The sequence below is a fragment of the Lathyrus oleraceus genome, chromosome 4 (genome assembly GCF_024323335.1).
Source record: "Lathyrus oleraceus cultivar Zhongwan6 chromosome 4, CAAS_Psat_ZW6_1.0, whole genome shotgun sequence".
NCBI classification, from domain to species: domain Eukaryota; kingdom Viridiplantae; phylum Streptophyta; class Magnoliopsida; order Fabales; family Fabaceae; genus Lathyrus; species Lathyrus oleraceus.
Genome location: NC_066582.1, coordinates 438,812,596 through 438,821,624, shown reverse-complemented (window position 1 = coordinate 438,821,624; position 9,029 = coordinate 438,812,596).

Here is a 9,029-nt window from a genome sequence, read left to right as displayed (position 1 = left end):
AGGGTCCAGTTTTTATTAAGACTCAGGTTGAGAGACATCCAGATGTCATTGTTGATAAAATTTTATCTGTCTCGATGAAACCGGAATCAAAGGACAGATATTCCTGGTACGGGTAGACATCGCATGTGTGAGTCATACTAACCCATTTGCTGTTTTGTCAACCGGTGCGCATAGCTCGTTTGCTCAGATATCCTGCTAGGGGCCACAAATCCAAACTGATGGATCCACTCAACACCGATAAAGGCAGACATGTTTGGGATCGGTTATCCAGATCAAGAGTCGTCTAGACCAAACAGAGGACGTCGTCCATCGTACACCTTTGTCAGTGCAGGAATGCTGGATCCTGGTCATGCTGGTTCAGTGAGTGGAGAGATCGACCGCGACCGCGAGCTAGAGCTGTGGATAAAGTCGTGCGTACCAGGCAATTGGAAAGCCTCCAAAAGCATCACTGTCACTCATCTGGAAGAGTAGTTTTTCTGTGTTAATTTTGTTTGCATGAAAGCCATACGTTTTGCCCGAAACGTACTGGTCCATTGTAAGGGCCACCTCATGTGTCTCATTTTGCAACATTTTGCATCAGTAATAAATGGGTGTTTTTGTGATCAAAAGCGGTGTTCCCTGTTTTTCATTTTTTGCAGTTTTAAAAAATAAAAATGGCAATGTTTTTCGTTTTTCTTTTGAACTTGTCCCGTTCCAACCACAAAAGTGATTACCCTCCTGATCTCATCGATAACAATTTGGTTACACCTCTATATGACTTCGACAATCCAAGCTATCATGCCGAAGAAAAAGGCGAAGAAGATTGTGATCTGCTGGAATTAGCTAGGTTGTTGAAACAAGAGGAGAAGGTGATTCAACCACACGAGGAGCGATTCAAGATTGTGATTCCAAGCACCGCCGAGGTCAGAAGGGAAATGAAAGTTGAGGCCGCTTCAGAGGCGAGTCAAAAACAGAATGGTAGCCCTGTCGAAAGAGCAGGTTGATATCTTCACCTGGTTGCATCAAGGTACACCAGGGTGGAATACCCATGTTGTGGGGCACGAGCTACCATCGAGAGAAGACCGTCCTCTAGGGAAGCAGAACGCCGGTGCCACGTACCACAGGTCAAGAGTGACTTTGTGTCATGATATGATTCATCGTGGAATCAAATGCCATGTTGATGACATGATGGCAAAGTCCCAAGCAGAAGAGGGGCATCCGGTGGATCTGGGGCAAATTGTTTGGCCAGACCGAAACTACTCAGACTGAGGTTGAGTCTAAATCAGTGCACTTATGGAGTGCTGTCCGGTGAGCTGCCGAGGCTTGTTGTGGGCAAATCAGGGGAATCGAGGACGATCCTGTGAACAAAAAAAAAAAAAGAAAAAAAAGGAAGAAAAAAAACAACACTAGAGACGCCTGAACCGAAAAAAAAAAGAGAGAAAGAAATCAATGGTCAGGTGGAATGATGACTGCCAAGGGGCATGGAAAGGAAAATGAGTAGCAGGAACCTCTGATTATGATACCTTCCTTGGAAGAAACAACTGTTAATCTGGTACTTGACAGCCCTCAAGGGGTCTATGAGGTGTATTGGGTCAGCATGACTAGTCTTGTCGAAAAGAGCATGCAATTTACCTAAGCAAAAAGTTTATCGACTGTGAAACAATACACTCACTGCTCGAGAAAACTTGATGTACTTTGGCATAGGCTGCTCGCCGACTGAGACAGTATGCTGGTTCATACCACCTTGTGGATGTCCAAAATGGATCTGATCAATTATGTGCTCGAGGAGACAGCGTTGACCGGACGAGTTGCGAGAGGGCAAATGGTGTCAACTGAATACGATATTCAGTATATCTCCCAGAAAGCAATCAAGAGGAGGGTATTGTATGGTTATCTCGCCCAACAACCCATCGATGATTCTCAACCAAGGAAGTTTGAAGTCCCTGATGAGGACATCTCGAGGTACTCAAATCGAAAGATTGAGAGTGACCGATCCCGGAGGAGGGGCCTGACCCTGAATCCGAACGGATTATGATGTCTGATGGGGAGAGTTTAAAGTGAGTGAGCTAGTGCTTCCCCGATAACAGTTGAATGCACCAACGATGGTGGCTGAGTACGAAGTCGGTATCCTGAGTGTCGTACTTCGGTACGTGCATCTACTGGGGCAACGCCTTCCTCACTCCGGTATGGGATGAAGGTTGTACTACCATTTGAGACTCCGGTTTCGTCATGGGGTCCCGTTGGACGTAGACTTGAAAAAGATGAGTGGATTAGGACTCGGTATGACACGTTGAGCCTGACCGCGGGAAAAAGTTCGACAGTTACTTGTCATGGGGCGGTTGTACCCAGTAAATGAAGCGTGTTGTTAACCGAGAAGTGGGACCTCGTGGGTAGCATGGAAGAGATGTGATGTTGAAAAAGATCCTTCCTCCTCAACGATCGTGGGGCAAATGGATAAGCAGTTATGAATGTCCATTCGTGGTCAAAAAAGTCTCCTCTGACAGAGCTTTGTGATCGATAACCACGAATGATGAAGATTTTCCATCCCCTGTGAATGCGGACGCAGTTAAAAGATACTTCGTGAAAAATTGACCCGCTGGACAAAAAGAATAAAAGAGTCCAGGCAAAAAAGGGCATCCCGGCGAACCAAGGAAAAAAGAGAGAAGGTTCGGGCAAAAGTTAGGGATAATGAAAAAATTGTACACCCGGCAAGTCGAAAACCCCACAAGGGCGACTTGGGCAAAAAAGGGTATCCCGGTGGACTGAAACCCGAAAGGGCGGTCCAGGCAAAAGAGGGATTGAAACGAACAACTACGTCCAGCATGATCGTTTGTGCTTTGGTTAAGACATCTCAGCTAATCTCCGATAGAGACCGATTGGAAGCGTCCTGTTCAGAAGGCCGAAAGTGCGGAAAGTCTTGAGGACATATGGGGTGTAACCAAGTTGGAACCCGATGAGATCACGGTTTCACATTGCCATTAGGATAGATTTTTCCTTTTGTGCGCAATCACCTCTTTCCAGGGTTTGCTTCCTGTGGGTTGCTCAATTCTGAGCCATCCTTTTTGTTTCGGTCAATAAAGCGTGTGTTCAGTCAAATATTTTTGTTTTTGTTTTCATTACCGCTTTGATCACGAAAACAGCCGTTTATTTTGATAAGAATATTTGCATTTTGAAACATGGAGGTCCCTTCCGATGCATGCTTATAAGATTGAAATCTGGAAATCTTATTCGGAAGTTTGAGTGACCAAGATGTTGAAGTGTTGGCACGCCTGGGGCACGCTTTTATCTAACAATCTCTTGTGCAGGTGCTGTTAGATATCTTCATTCGCTGGCAAATAGTGATATGGAGCCTTTTGACAAAAGATCCCCACAGAGTCCAACCAGGGGCAAGGGATAGACGAACGGTGAAAGGACGACGAAAGAAGGACGACGATCCTGGAAGGTTTAATCAAGAAGACTCTTCAAAGTCTAAGGACCGGAAAGTTTGTTTGGATCCCAGGAATTCGATCTTCGTGGGATGAATCAGAAGAGTCCAGGCGAGCCTGGGAGTTCTCAAAAGTAGAAAGTCAACACTGTGGTAGAATGGTGAACACCAGTGTTCGACGAATCGAAGGGCGGCCCGTGTCCAATAGGCCGTATTTCCCCAATGGGTTTGAGAGTGTCATCTCCCTAGCAGATTCGAGATCGGTGCCTCCCCAGCAAGCCTGAAGGTTACCATATCCCCAGCGGAGTTGTGACTGTTTTCCAAGTCTGAAGCTGTCTTCCCAGCAGAAGTTATGTTGTTGGTTTTCTCCCAGCAAGGTCCCCAAGAGGATCGGGTTTGGCGGGGCTATCCCCAGTAGAGACAGGCATGGGTTGCCTCCCCTAGCAGAGTAATCTCCAAGCAGTATGGGTTCGATGGAGGTCATCTCCAGCGAAGGTTTTGTCTTTCCCCAGTAGGGTGGGAATCGACGTGGTAATGAGATCCTCAGTACAGTTCTTGGAGCTCCCCGGTGTTGTCTCTGGAGGAGACGTGTGTTTTATGCATTCATCATTAGATAAGCATAACATATTGCATCATTAGTGTGTGGCATTTCCATAATCATGGGGCATTGCGCTAAAAAAAAAAAACTCATGCATCTGCATTGCAAGCATATCCATTAGCCCGAGGCCGTGGTGAATTGACCAAGAATGGGTTGTTGGAAAGAGTTTAGCATCGCTTGGATCGATTTCAGAAGTGGATATCCCCAGCAGGGTTGAGCGAGGCGTTTCCCCAACAAGCGACTCTTTAGTCGAGTGGGTATCCCCAGCATGTTTACTCCCCAATTGGTAGCATCTTGCCAGCTTGGATCCATTTCCCTAGCAGATGTGGGTGTGTCTGATCTCTCCATGTAGAGTTGACCCTTTAAGCAGAAAATGTCTGTCATTTCCTTCTGCGCTCCCCACGAGTTGTGTCCTCGTGGATGACGGTTGTTTCCGTTCCCTCCCCTTGGGATGGGTTTTCCCTAGTGAGTTCTTTCCTCATTAGGATGTCTTGGTTCAGTTTTCCTTTTTGGATCGATCCTGAATTGGCTCCCCGTTGACTGTTTCTTGTACTTCCCTGGGGCATAAATGAATAGTTGCTCACTAACCGGCACTCATTCATCTTATCCTCAGCGGAATTTGTTGTCCTCTACCTACAAACCGGTAGTTGTAAGTCCTATCTTTGTGGTTTTCTACCAAACCGGTAGTTGTAAAATCCCACTTTCATCCCCTTGGTGGAGTTAACCCTGTGTGCTCATCTTATCGATGACTGGTTACTTTTCCGTGGTTTTCTGCCTACTAACCGGTAGGTGTAATCCCCTCTTTGCAGTTATCAGTATCCAATTTGCGGTATTGATATTCTTTTCCCCTCTGGATACTCGCCTTGATCAAGCAGTATTGTCCCCAGTGGGTCTCTCCCTTCCTTTTGGATGTTTGCTCCGAGTTAGCAACTTTATCCTCTGTTGATTGGTCATCTTTGCATACCTATTCCTGGTACCCCGATGCCTTTCTTTTCGGTCGTTTATCCGTCTAACAACCTACAACCCGGTTATGGATAATCTTCCATGCGAGTGTGTTATCTACGTTTTGACGGCTATAGATAATATGTCTCATGCACTCTCTGGTCAGTCTTTTGATTGTTTTTCTCCAGCAGAGTAAGATTCGCATTCCCAATGGAATCGGATGTCCATCCTTTAACAAGACTGCTTTTCTAGCCCTCTTCAGGATGTTGAGTGTTTTGGAGCACAAACCAATTCACGTTTGGTCGGTCACCTGTTTCATACCTACAAACCGGTATCCTTGGTGTTCCTTCCTGTTGGCTCGCTGTCGTGACCTTGTTCCCCAGTGAGATCCCCTGCAAGTGTGTAGCCTTGCCCTGCCATCTTGTAGATGCCAGTGTCATGTCAGCACCCGCGTGTGTTGTTTCTTTGGTGTCGGTAAACACCATCTTTCGGTGATTTCCCAGTCATGCGTAGTGTCTGGTATTCTTTGGTGTCTGTAAACATCATCTTTCGATGTTCGTAACGTCGTCCCTTCCCTAGTGAAGTTCCTCCTCTCCGTTGGTGTCGATAAACGTCGAGTTTTTCCCAATTTATCCGCTGATAATTTGGTTGTGTTCTCACTCTTCCCTAGTGAAATTACCTCCTCTCCGTTGGTGTCGATAAACGTCGAGTTTTTCCTATGCGTCCGATGACGTATAGTTGCTTGTTCCCTACAGATCATTTGGTAATACCATATGATTCCCCTCAGAGTTTCCTCCTCTCCGTTGGTGTCGATAAACGTCGAGTTTTTCCTAGTCGTCCTATGATGCCTAGTTGTACCTTTCCCCAAGTGGATCTACCTCCTCGTTGGTTTCGATAAACGTTGTGTTTTTCTCATTCGTCCATGAACGTCTGATGGTATACCTCACTCCCAGTCATTCATTAATGTCTGGTTGACTTCCCAACCAGAATTCCCAGTAGACGTCCTATTCGGTTTCCGGTTGTGGTGCCTTTCCCTCGTGAAGTGGCTTTCTCCTTCTCCCTTTCGTCCTATGACGTCTGGTTGAGTCTCCCTTTCGTCCTATGACGTCGGGCTGAGTTTTCTCCTTCTCCCTTTCGTCCTATGACGTCTTGGCTGAGTTTCCTCCTTCTCCGTTGGTGTCGATAAACGTTGAGTCTCCCTTTCGTCCTATGACGTCTTGGCTGAGTTTCCTCCTTCTCCGTTGGTGTCGATAAACGTTGAGTCTCCCTTTCGTCCTATGACGTCTGGCTGAGTTTCCTCCTTCTCCGTTGGTGTCGATAAACGTCGAGCTTCTCCCTTTCGTCCTATGACGTCTGGTCGAGTCTTCCCATTCATCCTATGATGTCTGGTTACCTCTCCGTTGGTCTTGGTAAACGTTGAGTTTTTCCCCATTACGTCCACTGACGTATGGTTGTATCTCTCTTCCCATTCATCCTATGATGTCTGGTTACCTCTCCGTTGGTCTTGGTAAACGTTGAGTTTTTCCCCATTACGTCCGCTGACGTATGGTTGTATCTCTCTTCCCATTCATCCTATGATGTCTGGTTACCTCTCCGTTGGTCTTGGTAAACGTTGAGTTTTTCCCCATTACGTCCGCTGACGTATGGTTGTATATCTCTTCCCATTCATCCTATGATGTCTGGTTACCTCTCTGTTGGTCTTGGTAAACGTCGAGTTTTTCCCCGTTACGTCCGCTGACGTATGGTTGTATCCTTCCCTGGTTATCCCCAGTAGAGTTGATTTACCTCTCCGTTGGTCTTGGTAAACGTTGAGTTTTTCCTAGTTGTCCGTTGGCATCTAGTTGAGATGATTTCTGTTCCCATTCATCGTGTTGAGATGTCTGGATGTGGTCGTACCTCTGAAGAACAACAAAAACAAGAAGAAAATTTCCCAGCAGTGTGCAAATTTCTACGGTACTTGGTATTCAATCCCTGTTTACCCTGAAAGTCTGACAGCCGTTGCTCTCATCCATTTCGGGTTCCCAGTTGATTGAATAGGGGCAGCTGTAGCACCTTAAATTTGCACCCTACCATTGTGAATATTCATTGCATATTAGGTCATAGCATTAACAATGTCCACTGCATAACATTGCATTGTCCATTTGCCCAAGTGCAAGCTCAGTTGATGAATCAGGTCAATTGATCAGGAGAATCAGTCAATCAGGCAAGCAAGTGCCATTTTCATTGGGACAAAGCCCTAGGGTTGATTTTTCAAGCTCATATGGTCCAAGGATCATTTTGAAGTGGTTTGGCCAAAGATTGAATGCTCAGAAGTCACCAGTCATTGTTCAGTCAACCAGAAACCCTAGAAAGTCAACTGTGGTCAACTGTGGTCAACTGTGCCCGATTCTATGGATTGGAAGGTGGGAAATGGTTTGAAAGGCCTCATTCATGTCTATATAAACTTCATTTGGCATTTCAAAGACCAAGGTTGAAGGAATTGAGCTCAGACAGAAAGTTTCCAAAATTAGCAGATGGCCTGTGATTTCAGCTGCCTAAAATGGAAACTTCTTCTCCTCAAAATAACTTCATCATACAAGCTTCAAATGGAATTTTGTCCAACATGAAAGTTGAAGATCTTGGTCTCACCTTTCCAAAAAGTCCAAGAACTTGAAAATCCAATGTACGGTTTGCAAGATATGGCTCAGTGAATTTCAGAAAAGACCCGTAATCAGGAGGCCATAACTACCACATACTTTGTCCAAATTGCAAGTTCTTTATATGCACAAACTCCATTTGACATGTACTTCAAGGGTGCATCATTGGATTTTTCCAAAAAATGGCCAATGCAAAAAGTCACTTTTCAACTGGACTGTTAATTGAACCAGGGGCAAAATCGTCCAACTTGTGAAATAATTGGAATTTTTGAGTGGGGATTTTTGCAACACCTCACAAACGGCATTTGAAATTTGTTGGAATATTCACAACATGCCTAGGCCTTGTGGTTTGAGAATTGGGTTTGAAAATGAATTGGAAAAAATGGACACATAAGCCATCACATGGTGAAATTGGAAAATATTGGGAATTTGAAAATAAGGCCTATACCAACAGCTCCCAAATGATATTTGTGGTTTGCTCAAAGTGTTAATTTGCTGTTAAGAAGCTTCTAATGATCAAGAGCCAAAATTCCAAATGCATGACATAAGCTCATTTGCACTAATCACCATTTTTTGCTTAATCATCATTAAGGAATGGTTTAAGTGCCTGGTATATATATTTAATCCATAACAGAAATTAAGACTAATCATTTTTTTCTTCACAATCTCAATTTCAATCTAACAGAAAAAGCTCTCAAAAGCAAAATTCTCTCAAAAAGCAAAAAACTTCTTCTTCACTTTTTTTTGGAGAATTCATCAAGAATTCCTCAATTCTTCTGCAGTTTGTGGTGTTGATCTTGTTTTGCAGGTAGCATTACACTTCTGTTCCAGCAATCCGTGGGAGAATCATCCACATTTTGCAACTGTAGAACCAACCTGTCAGATTCCATCACAGTCCAAGAACTGATGCGATTTGGAGATTTTCGAGCTTCAAGAATCACTCCACGCACCTGCCACGACCGATTGCTACATCTGTTTCGCGAATCAAGAACCTGAGGACTCGAGCTCGCTACTGCACATCTCAGGAAGGTTAAACTTCGAACATCATCATTTGTCAAATTGTGATAGGGATGTGGTAGATTATGCTGTGTAGAGTGTATATCAACTTGTAGAATTAGAAATTGTTGGATATTGGTTGAGTTATTGCGAATTTAGGTTTCGAAGCATTCCTTTCATTCGTTCGATTTGCAGTGTATGTGAATCTATTGTTGAAATTGACTGCATATTCGTGTTCCTGAGATAAAACCGCTTCGATCGGTGTACGGTTCATGAATTTCCATCAAGATTCGCGAAAAACCTGGAAATCTGGACGGAGAAGATGAAGAACGCGATGAACATTCATAATTTTCTGGGAAAAATCGCTCTCCAGATCTTGCTTCCGTCGATCGCCTTGCGTTTCAGTGTTTTTCTTCCCAGACCGCATCCTGACCGTCCATCCCTTCTAATTGAA